This window comes from Salvelinus sp. IW2-2015, linkage group LG8 (genome assembly GCF_002910315.2).
Source record: "Salvelinus sp. IW2-2015 linkage group LG8, ASM291031v2, whole genome shotgun sequence".
Lineage (NCBI taxonomy): Eukaryota > Metazoa > Chordata > Actinopteri > Salmoniformes > Salmonidae > Salvelinus > Salvelinus sp. IW2-2015.
The window spans coordinates 49,547,374-49,574,602 of record NC_036848.1 but is presented as its reverse complement, the minus strand read 5'-3'; positions in this window follow the sequence as shown (position 1 = coordinate 49,574,602).

Here is a 27,229-nt window from a genome sequence, read left to right as displayed (position 1 = left end):
AGCACACAGCCAAGACAACGTAGGAGTGGCTTCACTACACGTCTCTGAATGTCTTTGAGTGGCCCAGCCAGAGTCCGAACTTGAACCCGATCGAGCATCTCTGGAGAGACCTAAAATAGCTACGCAGCAAAACTCCCCATCCAACCTGATCGAGCATGAGAGTTTCTGCAGAGAAGAATGGGAGAAACTCCCCAAATACAGGTGTGCCAAGCTTGTAGCGTCATACCCAAGAAGACTCAAAGCTGTAAACGCTGCAAAAGGTGCTTCAACAAAGTACTGAGCAAAGGGTCTGAATACTTAAGTAAATGTCATTATTCTGTTTTAATTTTTTATACATTTGCAAAAATGTTATTATGGGTATTGTGTGTAGATTGATGAGGGGGGAAAGAAAATTCATCAATTTTTTGGAATAAATCTGTAAAGTAACAAAATGTAGAAAAATGGAAAGGGTGTGAATACTTTCTGAATGCACTGTATGCYTGAATTGGTCCCAATACTTTAGGTCCCCTAAAATGGGGGGGCAAAGTAAAAGAAAAGTGATGTAATATCTAAATGGTTTACCTGATATGGATGAAAATACCCTCAAATTAAAGCTGACAGTCTGTGCTTTAACCTCATTTCAAATGCAAAGTGCTGGAGTACAGAGCCAAAACAACAAAAAATGTATCCCTGTCCCAGTACTTTTGGAGCTCATATGTTACCATATATTGTCTCAACTGTGCCCTTATCCATTTATAAGGAATATCTAGCTTAAAACAATTGTATATTTTTGTAGCTCAGGATGATATGTGTGTGTAGATGATATGTTATATAGTCCAGAACCTTTGCTAACTGCAAAAGCTGAAAACAGCTAGTTAAACTCACATTGTAATGCTTCCACTTTCCTGTTAATTCCTCATTAAAACTAATCATGGAAACTTTACATCATATATTATTTACAATATGTACATTTTGTTTTTGTGACTAATACGTCAGCTCCCTGGGGTTTTTAATCAAGAGCAAAATGCTTTTCTTCCTTCCTTTTTTTCCTGTTTTTTCATCAATAGTTGAGATGAAAGTGTAGATGTAGTGAGAGCCACATCAAAGACCTCTGGATCACGTCCCCAGACACTGTGCTGCCGCCTGGAACACACTCTCACTACCACTAGCACAGATGGCAGGCCCTGCTCACAAGAACTGCATCCATACACTCATATAAACACCATGGCTCACAACCTCCTCCACATTCTGTCTGTACTAGAAACTGGAGGTTTAACAAATAGGGAATGAGAACAAAAAGCATCAATAAAGAGCAATTATGGACTGCAGATAGATGAGTCATGCGTTGAGGTAATCCACACCGCTGGCTGCTGCTGTCCGGCACAACACAAATGCAATCAACAAGAGAATAAGTTAGGAAGTAGTGTGGTGAGGAGAAACAAATTGTTGTGTACTAAGCTTTGCACCAGAGCTAAGAGCAGTTAGTTCTCTGTCTCTGTGTCATCGGGAGAAGTAACCACAACAGGACTAGCATATTCACATCTTAACACACTTTCAAATCACAATGTGTATTTTAGAATACTAAATATCCCTGTTCTGTTATGGTGTCTTTGAAATGGACTAAATACGGACATGTCATACAGCAATGACAATGTAGCAGATGTGAAGCTGTGAAACTCATTCCTCAGCCTGAAGTGTCACCCCTTGAGCTTTAGTGGTACGATGGGCCATGTGTGTTTATGAGACAGAGGTCCTGAGTTTGAGTCTTGGTACGCGCTGAATCAAATCAAATAATATTTTATTGGTCACATACACATGGTTAGCAGATGCTATTGCGAGTGTAGCGAAATGCTTGTGCTTCTAGTTCTGACAGTGCAGCAATATCTAACATCTTTCATGACTGCTCCCGCTCCCCCTCCCTGGCGCTCAAAGGCACCAGGCTCCCCAGCATTACGCACTCCTGCCACCATCATTACGCACACCTGCTTCCCTCGTCACACGCATCAGCGATCATTTGGACTCACCTAGACTCAATCACCTGTGTTATTTTCTTCAATATATCTGTCTGTCCCCATCTCTGTTCCCAGCTTCCACATCAATTGTAGTATTTCGTTGTGTTACCCGTGTGCTGATGCTGTTCCTGTCTTGTTCCATGTCTGTTCCTCATTAAATGTTTGACTCCCCGTACCTGCTTCTCATCTCCAGCGTCGGTCCTTACAACATATAATCTAACAATTCCACAACAATAACCTAATACACACAAATCTAAGTAAAGGAATGGATTAAGAATATAAACATATAATATATACATACAGCAGCAGCAGGTAGGCTTGGGTGGCAGGTAGCCAAGTGGTTAGAGTGTTGGGCCAGTAACCGAAAGGTTGCTAGATCAAATCCCCAAGCTGACATGGTAAAAATCTGTTATTCTCCCCCTGAACAAGGCAGTTAACTGACTGTTCCTAGGCTGTCATTGTAAATAAGAATTTGTTCTTAACTGACTTGCCTAGTTAAATAAAGGTTAAATAAATATATGCATGAGCAATGACAGAGTGGCATAGGCAAGATGCAATAAATGGTATAAAATACATTATATACATATGAGATGAGTAATGCAAGGCATGTAAACATTATTAAAGTGACTAGTGATCCATTTAATAAAGTGGCCAATGATTTCAAGTCTATGTAGGCAGCAGCCTCTCTGTGTTAGGGATAGGRGTCCAGCTAGCGGGACACCAGCCGACTACATCCGGTGAAATTGGAGGGCGCGCAATTCAAATATAGAATCGTAATATTAAACATCCATGAACATACAAGTGTCTTATATCATTTAAAAGATTACATTCTTGTTAATCTAATTGCATTGTCCGATTTACAACAGSCATTACCGCGAAAGCATACCATGCGATTGTCTGAGGACGGCACCCCACATCAACATATTTTTCAACCAGCACAGGCTTCATAAAATCACAAATAGCGATTCAATAAATCATTTACTTTTGAAAATCTTCCTCTGTTTGCAATCCCAAGGGTCCCAGCTACAACATGTAGTGTAGTTTTGTTAGATTAAATCCTTCTTTATATCCCAAAAAGTCTGTTTAGTTGGCGCCATAGATTTCAGTAATCCACTCGTTCAACATGCAGACAAAGGAGTCCAAAAAGCTGCCGCTAAACTTCATCCAAACAAGGCAAACAACGTTTCTATTCAATTCTCAGGTACTCCTGAATGTAAATAAACTATAATATTTCATACGGAAAGTAGTATGTTCAATAGGAAAGCAAAATTAGTAAGCGCACGCGCCGAAAGACTGATGTTGTTCCGGTGCTCTCCTAATCAAAACTCAAAATTCTTGCTTGTAGTTTGTAGACCCCACCACCCTCTGGAGAGCCTTGCGGTTGTGGGTGGTGCAGTTACCGTATCAGGCGGTGATGCAGCCCGACAGGATGCTCTCAATTGTGCATCTGTAAAAGTTTGTGAGGGTTTTTGGTGACAAGCCAAATTTCTTCTGCCTACTTCAGCCTACTGTTGCACCTTTTTCACCACACTGTCTGTGTGGGTGGACCATTTCAGTTTGTCCGTGTTGTGTATGCCAAGGAACCTAAAACTTTCCACCTCCTCCACTGCTGTCCAGTCGATGTGGATGCTACTTTGAAGAATCTCAAATATAAAATGTATTTTGATTTGTTTAACACTTTTTTGGATACTACATGATTCCATATGTGTTATTATATAGTTTTGATGTCTTCACTATTATTCTACAATGTAGAAAATAGTAAAAATACAGAAAAACCCTTGAATGAGTAGGTGTGTCAAAAACTTTTGACTGGTACAGTACACGGGACATACGTAAGTGAGTGAATGGTTCACCACCAGAGAATAATGGCAGGGTGAAATGGACCAGAACTTGACACCTGGAATATAGCGAGGAGAGGCTCCCTCATGGTCTGAGCAGCAGAGAGAGAGGGCAGACTTGCTGGGTCACTCTTGGATAATGTAGCAATGATTAACTTCCCATGTTCAAGCAACGGGATGTTTTCCAGAGAAGACATGCTAGTGTATGTGCAAGATATTATTTTTCCTCTTGTGGTTATCTGTTATGTTGAGTGCCACCACATATCACATTTGCTGAACATGTGTCTCTGGCTTCATTGATAGCTGTAACATATAACATTCTCAGCTAAGAAGGGCCCCAGTTCGTCCAGATAGCGGTGTTTATTTACATATTCCCATGTTTTACAAGGCTGACATTTGAGATGTAATTGCTGGGCCAGATAGTAGGAGGATGATGGTGTATTTATTCTGACTGTGGAATGGACTGCAGGCCGTTCCAACCAATTTGTTGCTTTAATTACCCTCTGCAGGCATTTTAGGTGTCTGTGAAAATTTATAACTAAACCATCAAAATCACACATATATGATCTGATAAGACAGGAGTTTCACCGTTCAAATTTGCTTTGCAACTACAGCGATGGTCTGAAGTTAATAACACAGGTTTTAGTTGCAGCTGACTAGTAGGTTCACATCAGTAACTGACATCAGAAAGTTGAAGCTGTAATATTTGCTGCAGAGTTCACGTGTAGCTAACACAGCTAATTCTCTCAATTTGTGCACACTGTTGAAGTCAACAATTAGTTTACTTAACTTAGAATTAAAATCAGATTCAAAGTGCAGAAAGTTTTGAGATTCCTCTGTAAAATAGATATAATTATAGATTATGTTTGTGTTTGTTGAAGGCTTTTGTACTGATTGTCCTATTATACATTATACAGTCTGATCTCATAGTCTTCTGAAATGCATTTTAACATTGTTCTTGTTTTATGCCATCGGTTTTGGTTATCAGCAACATTCCAACCATCTTAAACTTACACTTGTTTCTTGGTGACTGTCTTGAGAAGGTGGTGATGGTTGTCACTGTCTTGAGAAGGGGGTGAGTGTGGGGACTGTCTTAAAAGGGGGTGAGGTTGGTGACTGTCTTGAGCAGGGGGTGAGGGTGGTGACTGTCTTGAGAAGGGGGTGAGGGTGGTGGCTGTCTTGAAGGAAGGGATTGTGGGTGGTGACTGTCTTGAAGGAAGAGGTTGTGGGTGGTGACTGCCTTGAAGGAAGGGGCTGTGGGTGGTGACTGCCTTGAAGGAAGGGGCTGTGGGTGGTGAACGTTCCTTTGAAGGAAGGGGTTGTGGGTGGCTGTCTTGAAGGAGGGTTGTGGGTGGTGACTGCTTGAAGGAAGGGCTGTGGGTGGGTGACTGTTTGAGGAAGGGGTGTGGGTGTGGCTGCCTTGAGGAAGGGGATGTGGGGTGGTGACTGTCTTGAGGAAGGGTGTGGGTGGTACTGCTTGAAGGAGGGGGCTGTGGGTGGTGATGCCTTGAAGGAAGGGGTTGTGGGTGGGTGACTGCTTTGAAGGAAGGGATGTGGGTGGTGACTGCCTTGAAGGAAGGGGATTGTGGGTGGTGACTGCCTTGAAGGAAGGGGATGTGGGTGGTAGATGCTTGAAGGAAGGGGCTGTGGGTGGTGACTGCCTTGAAGGAAGGGGCTGTGGGTGGTGATGCTTGAAGGAAGGGATTGTGGGTGGTGATGTCTTGAAGGAAGGGGCTGTGGGTGGTGACGCCTTGAAGGAAGGGGTTGTGGTGGTGACTGCCTTGAGGAAGGGGTTGTGGGGTGGTGACTGTCTTGAAGGAGAGGTTGTGGGTGGTGACTGCTTGTAGGAAGGGGTGTGGGGTGGTGACTGCTTGAGGAAGGGGTGTGGGTGGTGGCTGCCTTGAAGGAAGGGGATGTGGGTGGTGACTGCCTTGAAGGAAGGGGATGTGGGTGGTGACTGGTGTTGAAGGAAGGGGCTGTGGGTGGTGACTTGCCTTGAAGGAAGGGGCTGTGGGTGGTGACTGCCTTGAAGGAAGGGGCTGTGGGTGGTGACTGCCTTGAAGGAAGGGAGTGAGGGTGTTAAAGAGCACTGTCTTTTTCTAAAGACATTACCCACTTGACTTCCTGTGGGTAAGTTATTGCTGACAGCCTACATGTCTCAGCTGGCACTCAGCTCATCATATGACTTAAACACGTCCCATGAGGGCCTACTAGGCCAAACTGGACAGATCCTAATGGGAAGGATTGCTGAGGTTACTAGGCACTAATCACTCAGCCTCCAGATGGTCTTAGTGAGTCAATGGATTAGTTCCAAATGGCACCCTTTTCCCTATTTACTGCACTACTTTTGACTAGGGCCCATAGGGCTATGGTCAAAAGAAGTGCACTATGTAGGGAATAAGATGCCATTTGGGATGCAACGAATGACCAAGAGTGACATCACTACCCCTCAGGAACCGATTACTCCAGCAGAAATCTCATCTGATCCCCCTAAATGGAGGAGCCTGTTGACTGGAAGAGGTATAAAAAGGGATGGAGTATCCACATGGCTTTGAAGCAATGAGAGAGAGAGAGAAAGCGAGAGAGAGGGAGTGAGAGATATTTAATTCTCACCAAACAGCACTATGCGGTAGCAGCTATAATTGAGCTGTTTTTACACTCCCAGTAATGACTACTGGGGACACAAATCCACATACTGTGTTTGTTTTTACACTCCCAGTAATGACTACTGGGGACACAAATCCACATACTGTGTTTGTTTTTACACTCCCATTGTATGCACCTGGGAACAATCACATACTGTGTTTGTTTTTTACACTCCAGTAATGACTACTGGGACACAAATCCACATACTGTGTTTTGTTTTTTTACACTCCCAGTAATGACTAGGGACAAAATCCACATACTGTGTTTGTTTTTACACTCCCAGTAATGACTACTGGGACACACAAATCCACATACTGTGTTTGTTTTTACACTCCCAGTAATGACTACTGGGGACACAATCCACATACTGTGTTTGTTTTTTACACTCCAGTAATGACTACTGGGGCACAAATCCACATACTGTGTTTGTTTTTACACTCCGTAATGACTACTGGGGACACAAATCCACATACTGTGTTTGTTTTTACACTCCCAGTAATGACTACTGGGGACACAAATCCACATACTGTGTTTGTTTTTTGAAGGTACTGTGTTTGTTTTTTGAAGGTACTTCAAAACTAGTGTACCAATACAAGCTTAAATTGTCACAGAGAACCACCATAACTATTATTTTGTAGGTCCTCTCTGTAGCTCCCTGACTAGAGCCACCCATATTCATTTTTTGAGTGCCAAGTTCAAGTGGCTGATGACTTGAATATGTATAAGAATCAACATGGTTTTGGAGATATTCGCTATTCTGCACAGAGAAACTACTCAGTGGGCAAAGCTGGTTGAAAGGAAGTCATTATAGCTTTTAGCTGTAAAGACGTCATTGCAAACAGTTTTGCCCACTGGAGCAGCTATACTTCTTACAGAGAACTACTACAGATTTCATTTTCTGCAGTTGGTTGGCCTTTTTCCCTTTGCTGAGTGCCCAATTCAGGTGTGGAGTGGGATAAAAAAACACAAACTGAAATAAAATAATTTATGTTCAGCCTTTTATTTAGCTAGGCAAATCAGTTAAGAACAAATTCTTATTTACAATGACGGCCTACCTCGTCCAAACCCTAATGAAGCTGGGCCAATTGTGCACCGCCCTATGGGACTCCCAATCACTGCCAGTTGTGATACAGCCTGGAATCAAACAAGGGTTTGTAGTGATGCCACTAGCACTGAGATGCAGTGCCTTATACCGCTGTGCCACCCGGGAAGAAAGAGGAAAGAGGGAGAATTTAGGAACTGATAATGCCTTACAGACCTTAGGAACTGATAATGCCTTACAGAATGTCATTTTCAATAAGGCTATCTTTCTCTCCTTGACCATCAGGGTGAAAAAGGTTTGTTTAAAGATGATAGCCCAGGGCTATATCTCTGACCAATGACTGACCATCAGGGTGAAACAAGTTTGTTTAAAGCATGATAGCCCAGGCTATATCTCGACCAATGACTGACCATCAGGGTGAAAAAGTTGTTTAAAGATGATAGCCAGGGCATATCTCTGACCAATGACTGACCATCAGGGTGAAACAAGTTTGTTAAAGAATGAAGCCCAGGGCTATATCTCTGACAATGACTGACCATCAGGTGTGAAACAAGTTTGTTTAAAGATGATAGCCAGGCTATATCTCTGACCAATGACTGACCATCAGGGTGAAACAAGTTTGTTTAAAGATGATAGCCCAGGGCTATATCTCTGACAATGACTGACCATCAGGTGAAACAAGTTTGTTTAAAGATGATAGCCCAGGGCTATATCTCTGACCAATGACTGACCATCAGTGTGAAACAAGTTTGTTTAAAGATGATAGCCCAGGGCTAATATCTCTGACCAATGACTGACCATCAGGTGAAACAAGTTTGTTTAAAGATGATAGCCCAGGGCATATACTCTGACCAATGACTGACCATCAGGGTTGAAACAAGTTTGTTTAAAGATGATAAGCCCAGGGCTATATCTCTGACCAATGACTGACCATCAGGGTGAAACAAGTTTGTTTAAAGATGATAACCCAGGCGCTATATCTCTGACCAATGACTGACCATCAGTGTGAAACAAGTTTGTTTAAAGATGATAGCCCAGGGCTATATCTCTGACCAATGACTGACCATCAGGGTGAAACAAGTTTGTTTAAAGATGATAGCCCAGGGCTATATCTCTGACCAATGACTGACCATCAGGGTGAAACAAGTGTGTTTAAAGATGATAGCCCAGGGCTATATCTCTGACCAATGACTGACCATCAGGGTGAAACAAGTTTGTTTAAAGATGATAGCCCAGGGCTATACTCTGACCAATGACTGACCATCAGGGTGAAACAAGTTTGTTTAAAGATGATAGCCCAGGGCTTATCTCTGACCAATGACTGACCATCAGGGTGAAACAAGTTTGTTAAAGATGATAGCCAGGGCTATATCTCTGACCAATGACTGACCATCAGTGTAAACAAGTTTTGTTTAAAGATGATAGCCAGGGCTATATCTCTGACCAATGACTGACCATCAGGGTGAAACAAGTTTGTTTAAAGATGATAGCCCAGGGCTATATCTCTGACCAATGACTGACCATCAGGTGAAACAAGTTTGTTTAAAGATGATAGCCCAGGGCTATATCTCTGACCAATGACTGACCATCAGGGTGAAACAAGTTTGTTTAAAGATGATAGCCCAGGGCTATATCTCTGACCAATACTGACCATCAGTGTGAAACAAGTTGTTTAAAGATGATAGCCCAGGGCTATATCTCTGACCAATGACGACCATCAGGGTGAAACAAGTTTGTTTAAAGATGATAGCCCAGGGCTATATCTCTGACCAATGACTGACCATCAGGGTGAAACAAGTTTGTTTAAAGATGATAGCCCAGGGCTATATCTCTGACCAATGACTGACCATCAGGGTGAAACAAGTTTGTTTAAAGATGATAGCCCAGGGCTATATCTCTGACCAATGACTGGCATCAGGGTGAAACAAGTTTGTTAAAGATGATAGCCCAGGGCTATATCTCTGACCAATGACTGACCATCAGGTGAAACAAGTTTGTTTAAAGATGATAGCCCAGGGCTATATCTCTGACCAATGACTGACCATCAGGGTGAAACAAGTTTGTTTAAAGATGATAGCCCAGGGCTATATCTCTGACCAATGACTGGGCATCAGGGGGAAACAAGTTTGTTTAAAGATGATAGCCAGGGCTATATCTTCTGACCAATGACTGGCATCAGGGTGAAACAAGTTTGTTTAAAGATGATAGCCCAGGGCTATATCTCTGACCAATGATGACCATCAGGGTGAAACAAGTTTGTTTAAAGATGATAGCCCAGGGCTATATCTCTGACCAATGACTGGCATCAGGGTGAAACAAGTTTGTTTAAAGATGATAGCCCAGGGCTATATCTCTGACCAATGACTGACCATCAGGTGAAACAAGTTTGTTTAAAGATGATAGCCCAGGGCTATATCTCTGACCAATGACTGACATCAGGGTGAAACAAGTTTTTTAAAGATATAGCCCAGGCTATATCTCTGACCAATGACTGGGCATCAGGGTGAAACAAGTTTGTTTAAAGATGATAGCCCAGGGCTATATCTCTGACCAATGACTGGCATCAGGGTGAAACAAGTTTGTTTAAAAGATGAAGCCCAGGGCTATATCTCTGACCAATGATGACCATCAGGGTGAAACAAGTTTGTTTAAAGATGATAGCCCAGGCTATATCTCTGACCAATGACTGGGCATCAGGGTGAAACAAGTGTGTTTAAAGATGATAGCCCAGGGCTATATCTCTGACCAATGACTGACCATCAGGGTGAAACAAGTTTGTTTAAAGATGATAGCCAGGGCTATATCTCTGACCAATGACTGACCATCAGGGTGAAACAAGTTTGTTTAAAGATGATAGCCCAGGGCTATATCTCTGACCAATGACTGGGCATCAGGGTGAAACAAGTGTGTTTAAAGATGATAGCCCAGGGCTATATCTCTGACAATGACTGACCATCAGGGTGAAACAAGTTTGTTTAAAGATGATAGCCCAGGGCTTATATCTCTGACCAATGACTGACCATCAGGGTGAAAACAAGTTTGTTTAAAGATGATAGCCCAGGGCTATATCTCTGACCAATGACTGGGCATCAGTGAAACAAGTTTGTTTAAAGATGATAGCCCAGGGCTATATCTCTGACCAATGACTGACCATCAGTGTGAAACAAGTTTGTTTAAAGATGATAGCCCAGGGCTATATCTCTGACCAATGACTGACCATCAGGTGAAACAAGTTATTTAAAGATGATAGCCCAGGCTATATCTCTGACCAATGACTGGGCATCAGGGTGAAACAATTTGTTTAAAGATGATAGCCCAGGGCTATATCTCTGACCAATGACTGGGCATCAGGGTGAAACAAGTTTGTTTAAAGATGATAGCCCAGGGCTATATCTCTGACCAATGATGACCATCAGGGTGAAACAAGTTTGTTTAAATGATACCCAGGCTATATCTCTGACCAAGACTGGGCATCAGGGTGAAACAAGTTGTTTAAAGATGATAGCCCAGGCTATATCTCTGACCAATGACTGACCATCAGTGTGAAACAAGTTTGTTTAAAGATGATAGCCCAGGGCTATATCTCTGACCAATGACTGACCATCAGGGTGAAACAAGTTTATTTAAAAGATGATAGCCCAGGGCTATATCTCTGACCAATGACTGGGCATCAGGGTGAAACAAGTTTGTTTAAAGATGATAGCCCAGGGCTATATCTCTGACCAATGACTGGCATCAGGGTGAAACAAGTTTGTTTAAAGATGATAGCCCAGGGCTATATCTCTGACCAATGATTGACATCAGGGTGAAACAAGTTTTTTAAAGAATGATAGCCCAGGCTATATCTCGACCAATGACTGGGCATCAGGGTGAAACAAGTTTGTTTAAAGATGATAGCCAGGGCTATATCTCTGACCAATGACTGACCATCAGGGTGAAACAAGTTTGTTTAAATGATAGCCCAGGGCTATATCTCTGACCAATGACTGGACATCAGGGTGAAACAAGTTTGTTTAAAGATGATAGCCAGGGCTATATCTCTGACCAATGACTGGGCATCAGGGTGAAACAAGTTTGTTTAAAGATGATAGCCCAGGGCTATATCTCTGATCAATGACTGACCACAGGTGAAAACAAGTTTGTTTAAAGATGATAGCCCAGGGCTATATCTCTGACCAATGACTGACCATCAGGGGAAAGCAGCATTGGTTGACCCTCAGGGTATGTGGCTGCATCTGGAATTTCACCCTACTCCCAAAATAGTGCAATACTTTTGACCAGAACCTTATGGGCCCTGATAAAAAGTAGTGCACTGTATAGGTGATAGGGTGACATTTCAGACACAGTTACATACCCTGAGGGTCAACCAATATATATGGCCATCTGTGTTCGTACATATAATTACTTTTTAGTAAGGCATGACACAAAGCATACAAATGGAGCATGCGTCATTAGACCCCATGTGATAATTCATGGATTATAGGTCAACATATTTCTCTATGAACAACTTTGCTAAGGTACACTGGCTGGGCAAATTGCTCTGGGCCTAAGAATAAATCACAGGAATTGGCCTAAGTTTGTTGCTTGGTTGTACGTTAGGCTGTGTGTGTGTGCTTCCTTTTCACATTTCACAATTTTCCAAATGAGGGAAATTGTCACAAAATGTAACTTTTAAATAAAACATGACAAACATTAAACAATTATATAATACAAATGTATGATAGTTGCAGAGTGTGGAAATAGATCTTATGGTAATGTTGATGCAATTATTTCTGAACTGTAACCAAATTATCCCTCTGTATGTGTTTTGCTACAATCCACCCACCCATTACTGTCTTTGGGTGCCTAGCTGCCTGCCTGCCTTCCATTCCATCATCTGTGTGTGTGTGTTTTAATTTCAACCCACCCACTACTTTCTGCCTGCCTGCCATTCCATGGAGCTTCAGTATTGCATTAGGAACTCCATGAACAGATGGTCTCAAAACCTATCAGGATAGAAATAGCGTTTTTACGCTACAGAGCAATTCCCTTTTTAATCTCTCAATTCATTTAATGTATCCCTTTTAATCAGTGAAGTATTTAGTCATTTTTTTTGTGTGTAATGTTTGGAACTAAAACAATAGACCCACAAACAAAACTAGAATATGATTTGCTGGCTGAATTGTGTAATACCCATTGTTTTTCTATGAACCAATATTGAGATTAATTTAGCCAGAATGTTGGCAAACACTATATTTAAAAAGGTTTATTTTTTATTTCTGACTGAAGAACAGGGTATAAATACATAGCATGTATTTCTAGTGAGGCAACACAATGAAAATACCCTGACTTCTAGAATGAATTAATACTCCATTATGCAACCACAACAACAACACCCATATAAGGACAACTTTCGGGCCAAACGACAGAACAACAGTGTTACATGAGGCCATGTTGGAGACAAAAATAAATGATGACATGCTGTAGCTTTGTTGTGATGAGCTTTAGCACATTGAAGAGAGTTACTGTGTTGATGTTTTCTCTGACAGGAGACTACAGATAAAAGGTGTTGGAGATGAACTCTGATGTTGGAATGGCAACAACAGATCCTGCAGGTAGCTATATAAGAGTTCTACAGCTAGGCCCCTGGCATTGAGGGCATGCTCACACACACACACACACACACACACACACACACACACACACACACACAACCCACACCACACACACACACACACACACACACACACACACACACACACACACACACACACACACACACACACACACACACACACACACACACACACACACACACACACACACACACACACACACACACACACACCACACATTCCCTCCCTCACTCACAGGATCCCAATCTCACAGCTATCATTTTGTCTTTCTCCTCATCTCACTGTCTCTACCTCTGCCTTTTCCCTCTTTCTTTTTCTCTCTGTCTCACTCTTTCTCTTACTCTCCCTCTCTCACTTTCTCTCCCTCTCTTCCCTCTTCTCTCCTCACTCTCCCTATTAGCTACCAACATCATCCCAAACTCCCTCTCACTACAAACTTCCCCCATTACGCGCTCAATATACAGTGCATTCGGAAAGTATTCAGACCCCTTGACTTTTTCCAAATGTTGTTACATTCCAGCCATATTCAAAAATTTATGAAATAAAAAATGTTACTCATCAATCTAAAAACCTYTTTTCACTTTGTCATTATGGGGTATTGTGTGTAGACTGARGAGGGAAACAATACATGTAATCAATTTTAGAATAAGGCTATAATGTAACAAAATGTGGAAAAAGTCAAGGGTTCTGAATACTTTCAGAATACACTATACATCCTCCTTTACTGTTAAAGCTGGAATCCTTAAAGGAGAAATTAGCTTTTTTTWCTACCAAATCTCTATTGTTGATGTAAATCGCATGTTTTAAAAGGGTCCAGACACATTTTTTGCTATTTCACTTGTTTTTGAGAAACTTACCCCAAACAGTGATTTACTTCTTCTTCGTGATTGTGCAGTATGGAGGCTCTGAAAAATAATGAACAAATTCTCCAAAAACACCCAAAATAAGTCCTTTTAGATATGGAAACACTCTTATTATAGTGATGAAGGTCTTTAGATGTTGTACACATTCCCAAATGATATAATTTGATATAGTTTTGTGCGACTCGAGATGTTTCCGCGATACAGCTGTTCCATTATACGTGTAGCCTGCTGCTAGAGTGGGCGGAACATTTACATGGGGGAAAAAAAACAATGGCAATAGGAAAAACAAATATTCAAGGTCTACAGCAATCATTTAAGAGGACCACAACAAATATTACATACTTAAGATGCTTAATAACTGACAACAAACAACAAATAGGAAAACCAAAATTCCAAAGCTTGGGCCTAATATACTGTATAAGAAGTTATACAAAAAGTTTTGTAGTGATTRGTTTATCGATGATGTAAAGAATATTTCCTGGTCTGTCGTGTGTAATGAGGAGCAAATGACAAACTCAGCTCCATCATTAATTTAATCAGATGGCTCATTCATCACCAAAGCCACTAATATTGCCAACTACTTGAATTATTTTTTTAATCGGTAAGATTAGCAAATTTATGCATGACATGCCAGCAACAAATACTGACACTACACATCCAAGTATAACTGACCAAATTATGAAAGACAAGCACTGTKATTTTTTATTCTGTGAAGTGAGTGTTAAGAGGTGAAAAATATATTTTTGTCTATCAACAATGACAAGTCACCTGGGTCTATCAACTTGGGATGGAAAATTACTGAGGATAATAGCGGACGATATTGCCACTCCTATTTGCCATATCTTCAAGCTAAGCCTACAAGAAAGTGTATGCCTCAGGCCAGAAGGGAAGCAAAAGGCATTCCGCTAGCAAAGAATTGCTAGCTAGTAAGGTGACAATGGCTCCCGCTTCACCTAGAATAGCTAAAGAATATTTCCAGCTCTGTAGAAGCAGTGTTTGTTACGCTCTTCTCCGGAGCAATATTGACAATCCGAAGTTCCAAAATGGCAATTGTTCGCTTGCGGAGAATTACAGGAATGAGGTGGCTATCCTTACCAAGCAAATTTCAATTATGCGCAAACTTATGGGGAAAACGCAGATTGGAACTTTCTRATTCTCAACTCRTATGGCAGGACGCCCCACCTCCCCACCTTGTCATCTGTCCCTATCCGAATGGCCTGTGCTACCTGGAACTTGCCTGCCAAGGAAGTTGTCTCCATCTGCTTCTCCTCCATCTTGTAGTGGAGTAGATGGAGAACAGCAAGAGTATTGTTCCAATCAGGGTTGGTCAAATGTCACAAGTCGTGGAAACTGAAGGCAGCAGCATGCTGCTAAGCGGACCGGAGTGTCTGCGAGAGGTTCAGATCAGATTGACATAATGGTGAGAAATGTCTCAGTCGCTGGAGCAAAAACCTTGTGCTATCCAGGAGCTTGAGTACAGGACATCAAGAAGATGTTCCCAAACGTTTTAAACAGGCACCAGGAAATTTAGTTTATCATTGTTCATGTGGGAATCAATGACATTATGAAGGGCAGCTTAGAACAGATGAAGATTGAGTCTCTGCTTGACACCAACAAATGCCCCATAATATCTGTCCCTATGCCCTCCCTAAATCATGGCATTGAACGTTTCATCAGACTATTAGCCCTCCATAACTGGCTACGAGACAATTGCAGCTCTGTGGGTGTAACATTTATTGACAACTTTGATACCTTCTGGAAACAAAGATTGTTTAATAAGGAGGATGGGATCCACCAAAATCATTTGGGTTCCTGGATCATTTCACATCATTATGAGGCTGTGTTGAGACAATGACTTATACATGACCCAACCTTAGCTCAGTTGATCCTTACCAGGGGCATTAGAAGACCCAATGTAAGTAACCAAATGCACAGTTGAAGTCGGAAGTTTACATACAGCTTAGCCAAATACATTTAAACTCAGTTTTTCACATATTCCTGACATTTAATCCGAATAAATATTCCCTGTTTAGGTCAGTTAGGATCACCACTTTATTTTAAGAATGTGAAATGTCAGAATAATAGTAGAGAGAATGATTTATTTCAGCTTTTTTTTCTTTCATCACATTCCCAGTGGGTCAGAAGTTTACATACACTCAATTAGTGTTTGGTAGCATTGCCTTTAAATTGTTGAACTTGGGTCAAACGTTTTGGGTAGCCTTCCTCGAGCTTCCCACAATAAGTTGGGTGAATTTTGGCCCGTTCCTCCTGATAGAGCTGGTGAAACTGAGTCAAGTTTGTAGGCCTCCTTGCTCGCACACACTTTTTCAGTTCTGGCCACAAACTTTCTAAGGGATTGAGGTCAGGGCTTTGTGATGGCCACTCCAATACCTTCACTTTGGTGTCCTTAAGCCATTTTGCCACAACTTTAGAAGTATGCTTGGGGTCATTGTCCATTTGGAAGACCCATTTGTGACCAAGCTTTAACTTCCTGATTGATGTCTTGAGATGTTGCTTCAATATATCCACATCATTTTCCTGCCTCATGATGCCATCTATTTTGTTAAGTGCATCAGTCCCTCCTGCAGCAAAGCACTCCCACGACATGATGCGCCCCCCCCCTGTGCTTCACGGTTGGGATGGTGTTCTTCGGCTTGCAATCCTCCCCCTTTTCCCTCCAAACATAATGATGGTCATTATGGCCAAACAGTTCRATTTTTGTTTCATCAGACCAGAGGACATTTCTCCAAAAAGTCTGATCTTTGTCCCCATGTGCAGTTGCAAACTGTAYTCTGGCTTTTTATGTTGGTTTTGGAGCAGTGACTTCTTCCTTGCTGTGCAGCCTTTCAGGTTATGTCAATATAGGACTCGTTTTACTGTGGATATAGATACTTTTGTACCTGTTTCCTCCAGCATCTTCACAAGGTCATTTGCTGGGATTGATTAGCACTTTTCGCACCAAAGTACATTCCTCTCCAGGAGACAGAACGTGTCTCCTTCCTTTTGCGGTATGATGGCTGCGTGGTCCCATGGTGTTTATACTTGCATACTATTGTTTGTACAGATGAACGTGGTACCTTCAGGCGTTTGGAAATTGCTCCAAATGATGAACCAGACTTGCGGAGTTCTGCAATTTCTTTCCTGAGGTCTTGGCTGATTTATTTGGATTTTCCCATGATGTCAAGCAAAGAGGCAATGAGTGTGAAGGTAGGTCTTGAAATACATCCACAGGTACACCTCCAATTGACTCAAATGTTGTCAATTAGCCTATCAGAAGCTTCTAAAGCCATGACATAATTTTCTGGAATTTTCCAAGCTGTTTAAAGGCACAGTCAACTTAGTGTATGTAAACTTCTGACCCACTGGAATTGTGATACAGTGAATTATAAGTGAAATAATCTGTCTGTAATTTTTTGGGGGGAAAATTACTTGTTTCATGCACAAAGTAGATGTCCTAACCGACAGGCCAAAACTATAGTTTGTTAACAAGAAATGTGTGGAGTTGTCACACCCTGACCATAGATTGCTTTGTATGTTTCTATGTTTTGGTGTGATGTGGGTGGGCATTCTATGTTGTATGTCTAGGTTGTCTATTTCTGTGTTTGGCCTGGTGTGGTTCACAATCAGAGGCAGCTGTCTATCGTTGTCTCTGATTGGGAGCCATATTTAGGTAGCCTGTTTTTTCATTGTGTTTTGGTGGGTGATTATATTTTCTGTTCTGTGTTTTGTTTCACCGTACAGGAGTGTTCGTTTGTCGTTTTATTGTTTTTGTTCAGTGTTTCTTTATTCGTATTAAAACAATATGGACACTTACCACGCTGCGCATTGGTCCTCCTCTTCTTCCAACCACGACAAGCGTTACAGGAGTGTTTGAAAGACGAGTTTTAATGACTCCATCCTAAGTGTATGTAAACTTCCGACTTCAACTGTTTGTCCCTGTAACTGCCCTGAATGCCTGTGCTGATCCTCCAGCTTTTGTATACAGTAATCATGTGACTAGGAATCAGAGTTATACTGTTAGCACTGAGGCAGAGTGACCTAGTAGGAAGTCCACTGTGTGCAGCTCACCATGTCCTAACATAAATAAAATGACAACGTCTACTTCTGCTAAGRTTCCCAGTAAAGCAATGTAAACTTTCAAGCATCCCTGAAAAGTGCTAAAAGTAGCCCACGTCAACATATGTATCTTAAGAAACAAGGTTCATGAAATTAATAATTTGCTAGTTACAGATGACATTCATATTCTGACTATCTCTGAAACTCACTTAGATAATACCTTTGATGATAAAATGGTACCAACACATGGTTATAACATCTACAAAAAGACAGAAATGACAAAGTTGCAGGTGTTGCCATTTCTATTCAGATCTACATTCAATGTAAAGAAAGGATCTCATACTTTTGAAGTAATATGGCTACAGGTTAGTTTGCCTCACCTAAAGCCCATTCTGGTGGGAAACTGCAATGGACCACCAAGTGCTAACGGTCAGTATCTGGATAATATGTGTGAAATGTTTGATAATATATGTGATATCAACAGAGAGCTATATTTTCTGGATTATTTAAATATTTACTGGCTCTCATCAAGCTGCCCACTCAAAAAAAGGCTTCAAACTGTAACGAGTGCCTGCAACCTGGTTCAGGTTATAAGTCAACCTACCAGGGTAGTTACAAACAGCACAGGAATGAAATCAGCAACATCTATTGATCACATCTTACTAATGCTGCAGAAATGTCCGTTAAAGCAGTATCCAAATCCATCTGATGTAGTGATCACAATATCGTAGCCATATCTAGGAAAATCAAAGTTCCAAAGACTGGGCCTAATATAGTGTATAAGAGGTCATAGAATACATTTTGTAGTGATTCCTATGTTGTTGATGTAACAAATATTTGTTGGTCTGTGGTGTGTAATGAGCAACCAGTCGTTGCACTTGACAAATAAAATTGCTCATTCCAGTTACTAATAAGTATGCATCCATTAAGAAAAGGACTGTAAAACCATTTAACTCCCCATGGATTCATGAGGAATTGGACAATTGTATGGTTGAGAGGGATGAGGCAAAAGGAATGGCAAATAAGTCTGGCTGTACAACGATCGGCTAACGCACTGCAAATGGAGAAATTATGTGACTAAACTGAATAAAATAAAGAAGAAGAAACTATACTATGAAACAAAGATACATGACATAAATAATGATCGTGAAAAGCTTTGGAGCACCTTAAATGAAATGTTGGGCAAAAGGCAAACTCAGCTCCACCATTCATTGAATCAGATGGCTCATTCATCTCAAAACCCACTGATATTGGCAGTGGGTTTTGATATTACTTAAACATTTTTTCATTGGCAAGCTTAGCAAATTTAGGCATGACATGCCAGCAACAAACGCTGACAATACACATCCAAGTTGAACCTTTCTAGCACCGGGGTTCCGCTAGCGGAACACCCCCCCACATTCCACTGAAAAGGCAGCGCGCGAAATTCAAAAAATATTTTTTAGAAATATTTAACTTTCACACATTAACAAGTCCAATACAGCAAATGAAAGATAAACATCTTGTGAATCCAGCCAACATGTCCGATTTAAAAAAATGTTTTACGGCGAAAACACCACGTATATTTATGTTAGCTCACCACCAAATACAAAAAAGCACAGACATTTCTTTCACAGCACAGGTAGCTTGCACAAAACCCCCAAATAGAGATAGAATTAGTCACTAACCAAGAAACAACTTCATCAGATGACAGTCTTATAACATGTTATACAATAAATCTATGTTTTGTTTCGGGAAAATGTGCATATTTCAGGTATAAATCATAGTTTTACATTGCAGCTACAATCACAAATAGCACCGAAGCAGCAAGAATAACTACAGAGAGCAACGTGAAATACCTAAATACTCATCATAAAACATTTATGAAAAATACATGGTGTACAGCAAATGAAAGATAAACATCTTGTGAATCCAGCCAATATTTCAGATTCTTTAAGTGTTTTACAGCAAAAACACAATATGGCATTATATTAGCGTACCACAATAGCCAACCACACAACCGCATTCATTCACCGCAAAGGTAGCGATCGCAAAAAAACAGCAAAAGATATACAATTATTCACTAACCTTGACAAACTTATCAAATGACAGTCCTATAACATCATGTTACACAATACATATATGTTTTGTTCGAAAATGTGCATATTTAGCGGTACAAATCGTGGTTTTACAATGTGAATACGTAGCCAAACTGCACAAAATTATCCGGATATATTTCTGACACTCACCTAATCTAATCAAATAACTCATCATAAACTTTACTAAAAAATACATGTTGTACAGCAAATGAAAGATACACTAGTTCTTAATGCAATCGCCGTGTTAGATTCTAAAAATAACTTTAGTACGACATACAGCTTACGTTATAGCGAGACAGCGCCTGCAATGAGGGCGGAAAAATAGTACTAAACATTTTCCACAGAAATACGAAATAACATCATAAATGGTTCCTACTTTTGCTGAGCTTCCATCAGAATATTGTACAAGGAGTCCTTTGTCCAGAATAAATCGTTGTTTGGTTTTAGAATGTCCTCTTCTCCTGTCGAATTAGCAACCAAAGCTAGCCAAGTGGCGCGAAGTTGTCCATCTTCACCAAACGCAGAGAACGGAAAACGCCAAACTCCCGATAAACGTTCAATAATCTGATAAAACTATATCGAAAAAACATACTTTACGATGATATTATCAATGTATCAAATAAAATCAAAGCCGGAGATATTAGCCGTCTATACCGAAAGCTTTTCAGAAGGCAATCCAGGATTCCAGCCTTGCTGGACAAAGGAATTTGGGGTCACGTCATTCCAAGAGCTCTTGTTCGACCTCAGATCAAGCTAGACACCCCATTCCACCTCCCACTGCCTGTTGACATTTATTGGAAGGCGTATGAAGTGCATGTATATCCATAGATTTCAAGCAAATTAATAGGAAGGCCCTGGAACAGAGCCCAATTTCAGATTTTCACTTCCTGACAGGAAGTTTGCTGCAAAATGAGTTCTGTTTTACTCACAGATATAATTTAAACGGTTTTAGAAACTTGAGAGTGTTTTCTATCCAATAGTAATAATAATATGCATATTGTACGATCTAGAATAGAGTACGAGGCCGTTTAAATTGGGCACGATTTTTTCCCAAAGTGAAAATAGCGCGCCCTTCTGTAAGGGCTGTCTCTCTCCTCATCCTCGGACGAGGAGAGGAGAGAAGGATCATCAGACCAAAAATGCAGCATTCGGGAAATAAGCCATCTTTTTATTTAACACGACGGCAACACGAAACAAAACACTTTCAAAATAAACAAAACAAGAAAACGACGTTGACGAAACCTGAACATAAACTTACATAACTAAACGTAAACTCACGGACAGGAAACAGACGACATCAAAAATAACGAACAGCCAAACAGTCCCGTATGGTACATACATTCGACACACAGAGACAATCACCCACAAACAAACAGTGAGAACACCCTACCTAAATATGACTCTTAATTAGAGGAGAACGCAAAACACCTGCCTCTAATTAAGAGCCATACCAGGCAACCACAACCAACATAGAAACGGATAACATAGACTGCCCACCCAAAACACATGCCCTGACCTAAACACATACAAAACAACATAAAACAGGTCAGGACCGTTACAGAACCCCCCCCTCAAGGTGCGAACGCCGGCGCACCAGCACAAAGTCCAGGGGAGGGTCTGGGTGGGCAGTTGACCACGGTGGTGGCTCCGGCTCTGGACGCTGTCCCCACACACCATAGTCACTCCCCGCTTCTGTCTTCCCCTCCAATGACCACCCTAAAACTACATCCCTAAATGAATGGCCAGCACCGGGAGAAGGGGCAGCACCGGGACAAGGGCAGCACCGGGACAAGGGGCAGCACCGGGCAAGGGGCAGCACCGGGACAAGGGGCAGCCGCAGGGCAGCAGGACAGAGGGGCAGCACCGGAAAGGGCAGCACCGGGACAAGGGGCAGCACCGGGACAAGGGGCAGCACCGGGACAAGGGGCAGCACCGGACAAGGGGCAGGTCCCGGCTGAGGGACTCTGGCAGATCCCGGCTGAGGGACTCTGGCAGATCCCGGCTGAGGGACTCTGGCAGATCCCGGCTGAGGGACTCTGGCAGGTCCCGGCTGAGGGACTCTGGCAGGTCCCGGCTGAGGGACTCTGGCAGGTCCCGGCTGAGGGGACTCTGGCAGGTCCCGCCTGAGGGACTCTGGCAGGTCCCGGCTGAGGGACTCTGGCAGGTCATGGCAGACGGCTCTGGCTGGTCATGGCAGGACGGCTCTGGCTGGTCCTGGCTGGACGGCTCTGGCTGTCTGTCTGGCGGAAGGCTCTGGCTGATCCGGTCTGGCGGAGGCTCTGGCTGATCCGGCGTCTGGCGGAAGGCTCTGGTGATCCGGTCTGGCGGAAGGCTCTGGCTGATCGGTCTGGCGGAAGGTCTGGCTGATCCGGTCTGGCGGAAGGCTCTGTGATCGGTCTGGCGAAGGCTCTGTGGCTCTTGGAGACGGGCGGCTTTGCAGGCTCATGGCAGACGGGCAGCTTTGCAGGCTCATGGCAGACGCGGGCAGTTCAGGCGCCGTTGGGCAGACGGGCAGTTCAGGCGCGTTGGGCAGACGGGCAGTTCAGGCGCCGCTGGCAGACGGGCAGTTCAGGCGCCGCTGGGCAGACGGGCAGTTCAGGCGCCGCTGGCAGACGGGCAGTTCAGGCGCCGCTGGGCAGACAGATGGCTCAGACGGCGCTGGGCAACAGGCAGTGCAGCAGGCGTTGGGCAGACGGCCGACTCTGCCCTGCTGAGGCGCACAGTAGGCCTGGTGCGTGGTATAGGCACTGGCTGCGCTGGAGAGGAGGAAACAGCTGGACAGGCGGAGCAGCTGGAGAGAGAACCCGGAGAGACAGCCTGGTGCGGGGGGCTGCACCAGGCGGACGTGGTATTGGAGTGGCACCATGGTATACCGGTAGGAAGGAACACGGTGCTTTGAGCACGACCTAGCCAAACCTTACAGGTGTAAAATGGTCCCGTAGCCCATTGCCAGTGCGGCGAGGTTTGGAACAAGCCGCGCACTGGGCTATGCAGGCGAAGCGGGGACACTACCTGTAGGCTGGTGCCATGTACGCCGGCCCGAGGAGACGCACTGGTGGCCAGATGCGTTGGGCCGGCTTCAATGACAGCCGGCTCGATGCCCAAGCTAGCCCCCAGTGCGGCAAGGTGGAATAGCCCGCACTGGGCTAAGCACGCGTAACTGGGGACACCAGTGCGCTTTACACGCATAACACGGTGTCTGACAGTACGACGCTCTCACTCCACGGTAACGCACGGGGAGTTGGCTCAGGTGACCTACCCGGCTTTGCCACACTCCTCGTGTGCCCCCCCAAGAAATTTTTGGGTGTTACTCACATGGGCTTTTTGGGCTTCCGTCCAGACGCGTTCCCTCATAACAGCGCCTCTCAGCCTTCGCTGCTTCCAACTCGCCTTGGGACGGCGATATTCCCCTGGCTGAGCCCAGGGTCCTCTACCGTCCAGTGATCTCTTCCCAAGTCCAGGAGTCTCTTGTTGCTGCTGTTGAGCATTCCTTGCCGCTTGGTCTTAGCGTGGTGGGTGGATTCTTGTAAGGGCTGTCTCTCTCCCTCATCCTCTGACCGAGGAGAGGAGAGCATGGATATGACAACAAACAATGCAGCATTCGGGGAATAAGCCATCTTTTTTATTTAACACGACGGCAACACGAAACAAAACACTTTCAAATAAACAAAACAAGAAACGACGTTGACGAAACCTGAACATAAACTTACATAATAAACGTAAACTCACGGACAGGAACCATGACGACATCAAAAATAACGAGACAGCCAAACAGTCCCTGTATGGTACATACATTTCGAGCGACACAGGAGACAATCACCACAAACAAACAGTGGAGAACACCACCTACCTAAATATGACTCTTAATTAGAGAGAGAAACGCAAAACCCTGCTCTAATTAAGAGCCCATACCAAGGTCAACCAAACACCGTAACATAGAACACGGATACATAAGACTGGCCCACCCAAAAACTACATTGCCCTGACCTAAACAGCATACAAAAAACATAAAACAGGTCAGGACCGTTACGTACACCTAACAGGTTAACTGGTCACGAATTATGAAAGACAAGCATTGTCATTTTGAATTCCATCAAGTGAGTGTGAAAGAGGTGAAAAAATTACTGTCTATCAACAATGACAAGCCACAGGGTTCTGACAACTTGGATGGAAAATTACTGACAATAATAGCAGACAATATTCCCACTTCTTTTTGCCATATCTTCAATCCAAGTCTGCTAGAAAGTGTGTGCCCTCAGGCCTGGAGGGAAGCAAAAGTAATTCCGCTATGCAATGATAGTACAGCCTTTACTGGCTCAAATAGCCGACAAATAAGCCTGTTTTCAACGCTTAGTAAACTTTTTGAAAAACAATTTTGGACCAGATACAATGCCATTATACTATAAACAAATTAACAACAGACTTTCAGGATGCTTATAGGGAGGGACTTTCAAAAAGCACAGCACTTACACAAATAACTGATAATTGGCTGAGAGAAAATTATGATACAAATATTGTATCATAGCTGTTTTGTTAGACTTCAGGTAGAATCAGGAATTCCCCAGGGCAGCTGTCTAGGACCCTTTCTTTTTTCAATCTTTACTAACGACATGCCAATGGCCTTGAGTAAAGCCAGTGTATCTATGTATGCAGATGTCTCAACACTATACACGTCAGCTTTTACAGTGAGTGAAATCACTGCAACACTAAACAAAGAGTCTTTACTAACTGATGCAAGCWGTAGAATCATATTTTTAAAAACTGATGGAACAGCGGGGACTGTGAAGAAACACAAACACATGCACAGACACACGCATACACATTCAATGCTTTATGAATGTATTCAGACCCCTTTACTTTTCCCACATTTTGTTACGTTACAGCCTTATTTTAAAATGTATTAAATAGTTTTTTCCCCAGACCCTTTACTCAGTACTTTGTAGAAGCACCTTTGGCAGCAATTGCAGCCTCGAGTCTTATTGGGTATGATGCTACAAGCTTGGGACAGCAGTATTTGAAGAGTTTCTTCCATTCTTGTCTACAGTACAGATCCTCTGAAGCTCTGACAGGTTGGAAGGGAGTGTCGCTGCACAGCTATTTTCAGGTCTCTCCAGAGATGTTCGATCGGGCCACTCAAGGACATTCAGAGACTTGTCCCAAAGCCACTCCTTTGTTGTCTTGGCTGTATGCTTGGAGTCATTGTTCTGTGAACCTTCGCCCCAGTTTAAGGTCATGAGCACTTTGGGGCAGGATTTCATCAATGATCTTGCTGTACTTTGCTCCGTTCTTTCCTTCAATCCTGACTAGTCTCTCAGTCCCCGTTGTTGAAAAACATCCCCATAGCATGATGCTGCCACCACCATTCTTCACCGTAGGGATGGTGTCAGGTTTCCTTCAGATGTGARGCTTGACATTCAGGCCAAATAATTTAATCTAGGTTTCATCAGGACAGAGAATATTGTTTCTCATGGTCTGAGAGTCGTTTAGGTACCTTTTGGCAAATTCCAAGCGGGCTGTCATGTGCCTTTTATTCAGTAGTGGCTTCCGTCTCTGCCATAAAGGCCTTATTGGTGGAGTGCTGTAGAGATGGCTGTCCTTCTGGAAGGTTCTTCCATCTACAAAGTGGAACTCTAAAGTACTGTCAGAGTGACCATTGGGTTCTGGGTCACCTCCCTGACCAAGGCCCTTCTTCCCCGATTGTTCAGTTTGGTCGGGCGGCCAGCTCTAGGAAGTGTCTTGGTGGTTCCTGTCACGTTCTGACCTAAGTTCCTTTTTTATGTCTTTATTTTTAGTTTGGTCAGGGCGTGAGTTGGGGTGGGCATTCTATGTTGTTTTTCTATGTTTTGTTCTGTAGGTGATTTTCTATGTGTTTGGCCTAGTATGGTTCTCAATCAGAGGCAGGTGTCAGTCGTTGTCTCTGATTGGGAGCCATATTTAGGTAGCCTGTTTTCATTTGTGTTTTGTGGGTGGTTGTATCCTGTGTTAGTGTTTTCACCATACGGGACTGTTTCGGGTTGTTTGTACTTTTGTTATTTAGTTCAGTGTTCTGTTTGATTTATTAAATATATCATTATGGACACTTACCACGCTGCATATTGGTCCAATCCTTGCTACTCCTCCTCAGACGAAGAGGACGAAATCCGTTACAGTTCCAAACTTCTTCCATTTAAGAATGATGGAGGCAGCTGTGTTCTTGGGGACCTTCAATGATGCAGAAATGTTTTGGTACCCTTCTATAGATCTGTGCTTCGACACAATCCTGTCTCGGAGCTCTAAGCCTCATGGCTTGGTTTTTGCTCTGACATGCACTGTCAACTGTGGGACCTTATATAGACAGGTATGTGCCTTTCCAAATCATGGCCAATCAATTGAATCTACCACAGGTGGACTCTAATCAAGTTGTAGAAACATCTCAAGGATGATCAATGGAAACAGGATGCACCTGAGCTCAATTTCAAGTCTCATAGCAAAGGGCATGATACTTATGTAAATAAGGTATTTCAGTAGTTTTTATTGTTGTAAATTTGCAAACATTTCTAAAAACCTGTATTGGCTTTGTCATTATGGACATTGTGTGTAGATTGATGAGGAAAGGCTGTAACGTAACAAAATATGGAAAAAGTCAAGGGGTCTGAATACTTTCCGAATGCACTCTACACGTGATGACACATGCACTCTACACACATGTGTGTATTGTAGATATGTGGTAGTAGAGTAGTGGCCTGAGGCCACACACTTAATGTGTTGTGAAAAGTGTTGGGAAATGTAATGTCATGTAATATTTTGTATTGTACATAACTGCATTAATGTTGCTGGACCTCAGGAAGAGTAGCTGCTGCCTTGGCAGTAGCTAATGGGGATCCTTAATAGATACAAATACATATATATAAAAATAACTTTACCGCATTACTCAACAACTTGAAAGCAGATCTAATTAAATGGAACAATCTCCCCATAAATCTTTCAGGTAGAATAAATATTTTCAGAATGGCATGGCTCCCAAAGGTTTTACATTTATTTTCAGTAATACCACTTACCCTACCGCAGACATTCTTTGAAAAAGTATACTTGGCCATAACAGACTTAATATGGGCAAATAC